Source organism: Eucalyptus grandis, chromosome 3, assembly GCF_016545825.1.
Source record: "Eucalyptus grandis isolate ANBG69807.140 chromosome 3, ASM1654582v1, whole genome shotgun sequence".
Classification (NCBI taxonomy): Eukaryota; Viridiplantae; Streptophyta; class Magnoliopsida; order Myrtales; family Myrtaceae; genus Eucalyptus; species Eucalyptus grandis.
In genome coordinates, this window is record NC_052614.1 from 22,813,454 (window position 1) to 22,825,011 (window position 11,558).

Below are 11,558 nucleotides of genomic sequence, written 5' to 3' on the forward strand. Positions count from 1 at the left end.
GTTTGCGTCTGAGTATCCAAGAAGAGTGAAGTCTCCTTCTTTAGGATACCAGAGGCCTAATTTTGAAGTTGAGGTAATGAATTTGATAATACGTTTTGCAGCACTTAAATGAGATTCTTTGGGATCTGATTGAAATCTAGCACAAATATAAACACTAAACAGAATGTCAGGTCTAGAAGCAGTAAGATAAATAAGTAAACCAATGATAATCCTATATAGCTTCTGGTCAACTTTCTTTCCTCCTTCATCTTTGTCTAGCTTCAAGGAATTTGACATTTGTATATCAGTCTTTTTGCAATTCTCTAGTCCAAACTTTTTGACAAGTTCTTTAGCATATTTTTCTTGGTGAGTAAAGGTTCCCTCCTTCAGTTGTTTCACTTGAAGCTCGAGAAAGAAAGTTAGTTCACCCATCATGCTCATTTCAAATTCATCCTGCATAGACTTAGAGAATTTCTTGCACATATTTTTATTAGAAGATCCAAAAATAATATCATCAACATAAATTTAAACAAGTAAAAAGCTTTTGCTTTCTCTTTTGATAAACAATGTAATATCTACTTTACCTTTAACAAAGCCATTTTGAGTTAAAAACTTACTTAGTCTCTCATACCAAGCTCGAAGCGCTTACTTTAAACCATATATAGCCTTTTTTAGTATGAATACAGAGTCTGGTTTCCTTGGGTCTTCAAAATCGATAGGTTGTTCCACATAGACTTCCTCTTGGATAAATCCATTTAGGAAAGCACTTTTGACGTCTATTTGGAATAACCTGAAATTCTTATAACAAGCAAAAGCAAGTAATCTAATTGCTTCTAACCTTGCTACTGTCGCGTAAGTTTCATCATAATCTATTCCTTCTTCTTGCGTATATCATTTGGCCACAAATCTTGCTTTGTTTCTTATGACTTTTCCTTTCTCGTTCATCTTGTTTCTGAAAACCCATTTAGCTCCAATGAGGGATTTACCTTTTGGTTTTGGAGTCAATTCCCAGATATCATTAATATTGAATTGCCTGAGTTCTTCTTGCATAGCTTCAATCCAGCTTTCATCAGTTAAAACTTTTTCATGCTTTTGGGTTCTATTTCAGAAATAAGAGCCACAACACTAGACTCTTCACGCCTTTTGGATCTTGTGCGAATTCCTTTATTAATATCACCAATAATGAGATCTTTGGGATGACTGGACTTATGCTTCCAGTTGCTAGTTGATTTGTCAGACTGTTGATCATTTCCTCCATTTGAATCTTCAATGATCATTTGTTGCTAATCTTCTGAAGTCTGAGCTGCTTCTGGAAATGTAGACTTTGTAGAGTCTGGAGCAGGTTTAGGTTCTTCAGGTTGAGTCTGAATCGATTGATTTTGCATAAAGTCTTGAAATTTGACATTCATCGATTCCTCCACAAATTGAGTCTTTTTGTTGTATACTTTGTAAGCTTTGCTTGTGATTGAATATCCAAGGAAAATACATTCATCTAATTTTTCTTCAAACTTACCAACTCGATCATTTGCATTTTTCAATATAAAACATTTGCATCCAAACATATGAAAATACGAAACAATTGGCTTCTTACCTTTGAATAACTCATAGGGAGTTTTCTCCAGAATAGACCTTAAGAAGACTCTATTAATAATATAGAACGCTGTAGAAACTGCTTCAACCCAAAAACGAGAAGAGATGTTACTTTCAATTAAAAGAGTTCTAGCCATTTCCGGCAGCGATCTATTCTTTCTTTCCACAACTCCATTTTGCTTTAGAGTATATGGTGAAGAGAACACATGCTGAAAGACAGATTCTTCACAAAATTTAGCAAAGTCTTGATTTTCAAATTCACCTTCATGGTATATCCGTATATTTGAAATAACATACATTTTCTCATTTTGGATTTTCTTAGCAAACTTTATAAAACAAGAAAATGTTTCAGACTTACTTGCCAAGAAATATGCCCAAGTGAATCGTGAATAATCATCCATAATTACTAGGCAGTATTTCTTACCTCCAATGCTCTGAGTTCTGGTTGGTCCAAAGAGATCCATATGCAAGAGCTGCAGTACACGGTTAGTGGATACTTGATTTATTGGTTTGAATGAATTTCTTACTTGTTTTCCTAACACGCATGGTGTGCATAGATCAGACTTTTGGTATGTTAGTTTGGGTAGTCTACGAACAAGCTTCTTTGCTGAGATTTTGGCTATTTGCTTCCTGTTGATGTGCCCAAGTTTTCTATGCTATAAGTTTGCTTTCTCTTGAATTGAGATTAGACATTGGGTTTCATCTGGTTTGATATCTAAGAGGTAGATATTCCCATGTCTTCGCCTTGTGAAAGACTGAGAGGAGTCTTTACTGGTTCCTGAATATATTCCTTCTTGAAAGTTGATTTTGAAAACAGTGTCGCACAGTTGACTAATACTCAACAAGTTGTAGTTGAGTCCTTCCACTAAGGAAACATTACTGATCTTGAGGCTTCCAATCTTTACAGTTTTGTATCCCACAATTCTTCATTTGCTATTTCCTCCAAAATAAACTTTTCCACCATTAATTGCACAAGTTTTATGAAACAATTTGAGTCTCCTGTCATATGTCTTGAGCATCCACTATCCAAGTACCATTTAACATTTTTCTTGATAGTGACATGCATTTAGAAAAGAAACTTAAGCTTTCTTTAGTTACCATATTTTCTTGGGTCCATTGGTGTTAGTGTAATATACGGTCTTTACCCATACATTCTTAACAGGTTTCCAAACCATAGGACATTCTTTCTCAAAATGATCCGAGCTATTGCACTTAGAATATTTAAGAGCACTACGGCCTACAAGTTTTACAAAAAAAAAATTGGAAATGATTTTTGTAAGAATCTTTTGTAAGTCTTTGCTTAATTCTTTCCTTTACTTTAGGAAAATCAATTAGAGTAATGGTTTCAGCAGTCATTCCCAAATCTGATTTGTTGAAGTAAGATCTTTGTGCTGAAAGAATTTTTTCAAGTTTCTCAGATCATATAGAAAATCTTTTAGAAATATTTGAGATATCATTTTTTAAGAATGAATTTTCTTTTGAAAGATTGTTTGCATTTTCTTTCAAAGTAGTAACACTTTTGTCTAAACTTTCGACCTTTTCTTTCCAAACATTTTTCTATTGTTTTAGTGCAGAATTTTCCTTTTCAAGTTTGGAAATCCTTTTAAGAGAGGTTTTAAGATTAAGACACAATTCATCAATGTATATAGAAACTTTAGTAGGAATTTTTAAATTACTTACTTCGATTTCACTGTCTAAGTCTGAGTCTAATTGTGCCATGAGACAAATATTGGCATAATCATCATCACTTTCCTCACATTCGGTATCACTCCAAGTTTCTGCTTTAAGCGTCTTTCGATATTTTTTAGCTTTTCCTTTATTTCTCTTCAGCAGAGGACAGTTGGGTCTGATGTGTCCATTTTTCTTGCATTCAAAGCAGACTACATCTTTATTGGATTCATCATCCTCAACTGATTTATTTTATAACTTTTGAGAACTTTGTTTCTTTGAATTAAATCTTCTCCCCTTTCTGTTCAGTTTTCTGAATCTTCTTATCATGAGAGCAAGCTCTTCATCATCCATATCGTCTTCAGAATCTGTGACATCAGAATCATCATTAGTTATTAATACAATAGATCTTTTACCTTTGGGATCTCCATCTTCGTTGATTTGCTCCACTTCATAAGACTGAATAGTGCCAACCAATTTGTCAACAGAGAGTGGCATAATTCTTTGTGTCTCCCTTATTGAGGTCTTTATGTGATTCCAATCTTTGGACAATCCACGTAGTAACTTGTTAACCTTCATGGGTCCAGAAATTGGTTGACCTTGATATTCAAGACCATTCATGATTTTTGTAAAACAACTAAACATGTCAGTGATAGATTCTTCTGGTTTCATCTTAAATGCTTCATATTGACCGAGCAGAATGTTAATTCTGGTTTCTTTCACTCGATCAGTTCCTTCATAGGTGATGTGTAATCTATCCCAGACTTCTTTAGCTGTTTCATAAGAAGATATTCTGTTATATTCAGTAGGAGATAATGCACAATATAAAGAATAAATTACTTTTATATCAAGAGCTTGTCTCTTGGTTATCTCTTCTTGAGTCATTTCACTAGACTCAACAGTTTCTTTTCCTCTTTTTGAGACTGTTGCAGCTTTAAGAATGATTCATTTGTCTACCACGTCACATTCCAAAGGATCATTTGATCTTAGGAATGCTTTCATCTTCTTCTTTTTTCATATATTGTATTCCTTTCCATCAAAATAAGGTGTTCTGGTATTACTTTGCCTTCAACCAGACCTAGAGCCAACATACTAGCGATGAATCTTTAACTCTGAAGTAAAACATTTCAACTTAAGTGAGTATACATGCTCTGATACCAACTGTGAAAGTTAGTACGAGCATCTAGAGGGGGTGAATAGGCACGAAAACAAATTTTCCAGAGTGAAGTGAGTGATTTTACTTTTAAAACAACTCTGATCAGCAATAGATTATGAAAAGGAAATTAGACTCTAATAATCAAATTGAATTACGATCAAAGTAAAAAAGATTAGGTAAGAGAATAAGAACACAAGGTTTATAGTGGTTCGGCTTAATCCAAGCCTAAGTCCACTCTTCTGCATTGACAGCCCACCGGCTGGATTTCACTATGAATCAAAAGAGTTGTTACAATATAGTTCTTCATTGATTTCACAGTGTAGAAACTATGCTACACTTCCTCAAAGTCTCACAAAAATATAAACTCTCTTTTTAGTACAATATTTTGCTCAACGATTGAATTGACTAAGACCAAAGAGCTTCAGACTTTGGAATTCTTCTATCGCGCACACACTCAAATAACTGGAACGTCTTCCTTATATACTCCTTCATGCCATCACACCCATTGGCACTTACCAAAGAAGTTATTCCAATCTACCCATTGGACAAAATCAATTAGGGAGATTTCGAGTTATTTAAGGAATATAACGATAGCCCACCAATCTTGTTCACCCATACAATCAGGATCTAGGTTTCCACAAGTAGAACCTTCCAAATATACTTTGCCAATCAACGGATCCAAAATCCCTGAATTAATCTCAACTTGAATAATGGATTCCGACATGTTATATCCAGCCAAGAGATCTTCTTCAATCGATAGAATCAAATCCTTAACGAAATACTCAGTTCTGGATAAGCCTTCTTCGACGGTCTAAAAAACTGTCAATGATGATAGACTTTGAGTCTTAAGTCTAGCAGTCCGGAAGCCTTCAAACTTTGATAAAAGAGTCTACAAGTCTTTATACTAGACTGATTGAAACATTTTGTCAACTTCAAAACACTCATTGAAGTTTTCTCTAACAATTTGGTCTAACGCAGTTGGATTTGGCATGAGGAGTTAGCATCGCGGGACTTTGCGAGTGAGGGTGTCTACGGCCGAGGCAGCAATGTCGTCATGCTCGGAGTGCAACATCAATTTCGGGAAGCTACAGTCTTCTCCTTAATTGAAAAACAAATCAGGAAGAAGATACGTGTTGGCATGAATATATTAATAAACGGGCTTTTTGATAAATTAACTATAAATGGGTGTCTCTATCAATTGTTGATATCTGAAACTCTTTAAAGTAGGCCCCGCACTTTGGTACTAATAACATAATATCTATATGCCTTGTCCGGTTTAGGAGAAAAAAAGTTACAGTAATTGCTGATATTTGAAACTCTTTAGCCGAGAGAACACCAGAGCAAGAAGACAGAGCATCAGTTTTGGAGTTGCAATGAGTCCCTAGAAAGCTCTCACGAGTTTTGTTTTAGATTTTGCAGACCTCCACCACCTCTCTATTCGCCCCTGTTCCGCCAGAGGGTAGTCCGGAAAGCTCAGATCTCAGTCGAGATTTCTTCCCCCCATAGCCCGGACCATCGGTGGAGATGCTCCCGGGACTTTTGAGTTCTCCGTTCGATCGTTGTTCGTGACCTTCTGCTGCATCTCCGAGGTAATTACTGCAACTGCATCTCTGCTCTGCTCTGGTGGGTCAAGTCCTAGTTATGTGACCGAGGTTTGAGGGGAGAAAACCATACTGATTGAGGGTCTAACGGTAGTTTAAACACACTTTGATCCCATCGCTTTCCAGGAGTTTCTTCACGGTTAATTGACATCAGCATTCATGGTGCACCATTTCAGGATGTCGTAACCCTGCCTACAGCGGCTGTTCGTCATTGCCGAGCTGCTCTGGAATTTTCCTGCTTGTCCCTGTTTTTGGAGTGCCATTGTTGAATGAAAAGTTCGACCAGTTGCTGCCATCGACTCCTTCGCAAATTCAAGCCTTCTAGAGCGCCTCGGTGATTGTTTTGTTCAAAGCCATCAGCCGTCGCTGCAGGTAATTACCTTTCGCTAGATCTAACTGAGTATCTTCTGGTTTAGATGTATGAAAATGAAAACAGAGGATGAGAATCTAGTTCTTCCTAGCTTTAAAATCATACACGTCAGAGCTTATATCCGTGATCTCAATTCTAAATGATAGTTTCATGTTGAACGTGTCTTGATTTCCACCAACTTGTCATCGTGTTGTTCTCTGACTTGATGTTTACTAATTATTCATTGAAATATCTGAACTGCGTTACTAATAGACGTAACCTCAGGTCTGACCATGATCACCTCATCTGTTTTATTCATCCAATGCGCTAGTTGCATAGGCTAGATGAATTCATTTGTTAGTTAATTCCAAGAATCTCGACTCTAATAAGCCTCCCATGTTTGCACGTGTTAAGCTCTCGATTCTCTAGAATAATTCGGTAATGTCAGTGTGGTAATTTGAGAAAGTTTGGTGGTTATTGCTGGAGAATTCATTAGGCATATACTGAAATTGAAGAATTATATTATCGTGTGTGAGACTCAATTAGATATCTCCCGCGTAAGTGTTTGTGATGACATGTTAGATCACAAATTGTCTTTGCTGAATGTGTCTTCTGTGTAAGTGTCGTTTGAGTGAATGCATTTTCAATATATGCAGATACATGCGTTCTCTCTCTCCATGTGTTCTGGGTGTATCTCTTTTCTTTGTGTGCACACGACACTTGCCTCCAAATTCATGGGTTTAAGGGTGCAGATATGAGTGAATTGCTTGAAGAATGGTGAGTGAGTTGAGCGAGAACGAGAGAAAAGATTAATGGAGGTTTGAAGAGATGGGAGCTTCCTGAACTTGAGAGTGAAAAGCGTTCTGGGTAAAAGAATAATGAAGAGAAGATCAATTTGTTTAGGGATGAAGGGACTAAATAAAAAACACAAAGAAAGGCCAGAAGTTCCGTGCACATAAAGATATGAAATAATAATAAAGAAGTAGAGTTCCCAATTAATTGGTAAGGAATAATGAGCTTCAGTACTAGACTTAAATTGAATTTCATATAGTTGAGGATGTTGTCTTCTGTTATTTCACTCAACATGAGTTTCTCTTGTAACTACTGTACACCACTGATTAACTTGCCCAAGGTGTTAATTGACTAACTTTGGAAGTCTTAGAAGACAAATCTAGTGATTTTTAAAGTCGATGGAAATATCTAACCTAAGTTGATCGAGGACTTCCATCCTCCAGTAAAGCTGCATCAGAAGAAGTATGCCCTTGCCTGTGCTGTCGTCGCCTCTGTGAGCTCCCTTTTGCTCGGTTATGGTCAATCCCCCAATCAAAAGGGGGGTCATGGAGGCCACTATGGTGCAAGCAAATACGTGCTTGTTTAGGTGCAGCTTCATTGGAGGATTGGAGTCTTCTGTCGACCTTGAACGTTGCCATCGACTTTGAAATCATTATGTATGTCTTTTGATACTTGCAAAGTAAGTTAATTGGCACCTTAGGTAAGTCAATTAGTGATGTACACCTGCAAAAGAAACTTGTATTGAGTGAAGTAACTAAAGGTAGCAGACCAAAAACGAAAAAAAGATGACAAATGATACGAGAGAACATGATACCTTGCAAAAAAAAAAAATTTAAAAATCTCACCATAAAAAAAAAAGGAAGAGAAAAAGCAAATGTACATTGATCAATTTTCTGCGAGCTTCTTGAAGCTCATTATTGTGATTATGCACCTTTACTATGATAGCTCGATTCAGCACTTCTACATCCTCAAGATTCCCCTCTTTTCCCTTCATATCCGCTAGCTAAATAATTATTTTCAAAATTTCAGTATCATCCTCGTCTTTCATGTGCTTCATGACATTTAATGATCTTCTCAACTGTTCAATTTCCAATTTCAAGGTTTGTTTTTGCATCAAGTTGTTTTTCCAGATGAATCATCTGATTGGAAAGTTACTCTTTTTGTCTCCGAAACACCAAAAGTTTCAAAAAGGAAGAATATGAAAAATATGTGTATTTACTTCAAGAGAGAAAAATATATTAAAAGAACATCTTCTATTATATTTAGCCAGTTTCAAGACTTTTTTAGTAGCTTTTTGTTGCTCCAAAGCAACTAATTTTGTTGGGAGCTAATAATACAACCTAGAGGGGATGAATAGGTTTTTTAAGAAAACTTGACAAATTTTCGCGGAAATTAGCTAATGCTAAGTAAAGATTAGGTCAAGATGATGTTTCAAAGTTTGTGATCTGTGCTTGTGAGAGTCAGAGAGAGTAAAACAGTAACACGGAATGATATATAGTGGTTCGGCTTTATCTCCAAGTTTACGTTCACTCTTCAGACTAATAGCCACAAGTTGGGCTGGATTGCATGTGTAAGCTACTCAAACAATTAAAATAGGCAAACACTAGTCCTATTATAAGATAGATCACACTATCAAGACCCAACTGCTATTCTTACCCTTCTACATTTAATCTAGAACACAATTACTCAAATAGCATGAATACAAAACTTAATGAAACACTTTGGGCAAGAGCGTATAGTTAGGAACAAAGCAGAATGCAAATCTTTAGATAATGTTGTTCTCTTTCTCCTTCTTGGCTTCTTAGGTCTTCTCTCTTATATTCATCTGCAATTTGTCTGTTAAGAGAAGATCAAAGAAGCAAGGAACCATTGGAGTCTATCCAAGAATAGAACTGCCCATACAGTTCTTTTTTCCTGAACATTTGTAGTCTACTTAAGAATAGCATTTGCCATTGTCCCGTCACTGCAGTCTCTGATAGACTTATCAGACGACTTGGCTTCTCAAATTACTACTTTCAACTGGATTATGTTGGTTTCAAAGTAGATTTCTGGAATCTCTATGCTTGTGCTCTGCCTTTTTTTCCCCTGCACGATGAAAGGAGATTTAATCAAGATGGTAGACCATGGAACAGAATAGAGGCTGATTCATATAGGCTAGTGTACATGAAATGGAACAAGATTCCCATTGCTGATGATTGCTGTTGGAAGAGGATTACTGAAGTAGCATTTGCAATGATTTGAGATAGATCAATGTGTTGTTCTAAAGCAGAAGTCCGCCATGGCAATAGATGGCAAAATTTACTTGTTTCGTGACACACAAATGAAGTGGTTGCTTCCTTAACTGTTTGTGTAGGCAAAATTCCTTGGATGTGAGCTATGATTCCTTTTAGTGGGGCTTCAACTATAATTCTAGGCTTAAAAAAGAAACATTCTTCCTCTCATTCTCTCCATGCCTCCCTCCAACTTAACCCACCCAAATGATTCATTCACATGGCAGAAGCATATGCTCATACCGCATGAAATGGGAAATGTTGGATAGAATCATGAAGACAATTTGATTTGTGTTGACTCTTGCATAACATGTGGAATAGATGAAAAAGTTGGTCAATTAACCTGGATAAATACCTTCTTCATGAAGGTTCTTACTTAAGGACATATGTCCTTTGCAGATTTACATTAGGAATCATCTAGTCAACTTGAAGGTATTTGTTTTGTTGGAAGATATTTCCAATAGGAAAAGTCTCATAAGTCAGCACAGTTGAATGTCTGAGGCTTGAGTTATTAGCAATTTTCGAAGAAAGCTTCAAGCAGAATTGTGGGAGGAGATAGTAAATCCTTGATACACAAGTTTTGCTCTTGCAATCTTTCACCATATTCTGTTGTCTTACTTCGTTTTAGAGCAATTGGATTGTGTGATTTTGTTGGCTTTCACCAGAGATCGGCTCGTTCATGGTCGTGTTAGTTATGGTTTGTTCCAGACTTCAAGGAATCAAGTGAACATGACACACGGTTCTTTATCACCCATGGCGGGATGCCTTGGTGTTCCTCAATCCTTCACTTATGTTATTATATGGGAATCTTTTAGATCTACTTGTTTTGATGATTCCCTCGATTGGAGCACTGCTGATTGGAGCCGTTCCACATTAATTGGATGGTCTTATTGCTGATGTCAAATGGTCTTGAGCCTTGTAGATGAAATCAATGTTGCAGAGTCTCCTTGCTTGATTGGCCGAGTAAAATTCTTAGGAGGTTATGGGATGTTGATAAGTAGGTTTATCTCTTCAGGTGTTTCTCATCGCTAGCCTAGTTAGCTGGTAGTCTCAGCAGAGTCAAACTAAAGTGGATGAGCTAGTTATTAAAAACCGGGGTTTCATCAGTTTGATATGGGAAACCTTCAGCATGTCTTATATAAAGAAGTCAGAAAGACATTGAGCTAGCAGTCCTTTAGCAGATGGATGTGGAACAGATGCCTGTCGAAAAAGCTGAAGGAGATGCTAATGCTACTGGGTTGCTAGAGAGAGGGTACTTGCAGTACGAGTAATGTCTCAACTCATTTTTTAGCACTATCGGTTCCAAGTTAATTCCCATCAACTTTCAATTAATATCAAAGTTGCTCTGTTGCAGATGTCCTCATTACTAGTGAAGGTGCAACATTACAGCCCCCTGTTGCAGAAAGATCTTCAATTGCCATCACTATCATAATGATGTGAAGGTGATCCCTTCTGCCCTTCTTAGACTTAAGAACGCTTGGTAACTTCCTTTGTCATGACATGAAGAAGGCATTAGATATATATCTAGGAGATACTTTAAGCTTAGTCCATAGATTGCAATTAAAGTTTTACTTGCCATACATTAGAGAATGATCATCAACCAAATGGAGGCAATGCTTCGGGTGCCTGTAGATTCTAGGCACTAGCATCATGAGTTATCTTCATATGAGATTGCACTCTGACCTGATGATAACTTTGAAATGTGTGTGCTTATATTGCAATATGTGCAGGTTTCCATTTTTATGTGACAAATATGTGCAGAAGGTTGCCAATGATATTTTCTAGAAGTTAATTCACTAGTTAATTGCATCAAACTTCTTTCGTATCATAAATGAAAGTCACCATGTGGATTGAATTCTAATAAGTACTCTATAGTTCGGTGAATATGATGATGAATGTGATTCTTCAATCTTCTGCAAACAGACGTGCTTTCCATAACCTGACATACTGTTCTCCTATGCCCTGGATAGTATCAATGTAAGCAAAAAGCATAAAAATGCTTAACAATGGGCAGTCATGTTAGAAATGAATTTTTTTTATTTGTATTATACAGATTGTCATAAGTGTTAGGTGTCATATCCTGCAGTAGGAGACTATGATTACATGGACCTCACGTCTTACTCTTTTTTTTTTTTCCTGCAGACATTCAAGCG

At 36.6% G+C, this 11,558-nt stretch overlaps 1 long non-coding RNA gene across 1 annotated transcript; it reads left to right on the forward strand.

Moving 5' to 3' along the window:
* Positions 1-5,682: 5,682 nt before the first annotated feature.
* On the forward strand, positions 5,683-11,022 carry LOC104437092. The gene is made up of 4 exons (XR_005549346.1): positions 5,683-5,982; positions 6,171-6,366; positions 10,421-10,672; positions 10,760-11,022. It is a non-coding gene; the product is annotated as an uncharacterized LOC104437092 (long non-coding RNA).
* Positions 11,023-11,558: the final 536 nt, after the last annotated feature.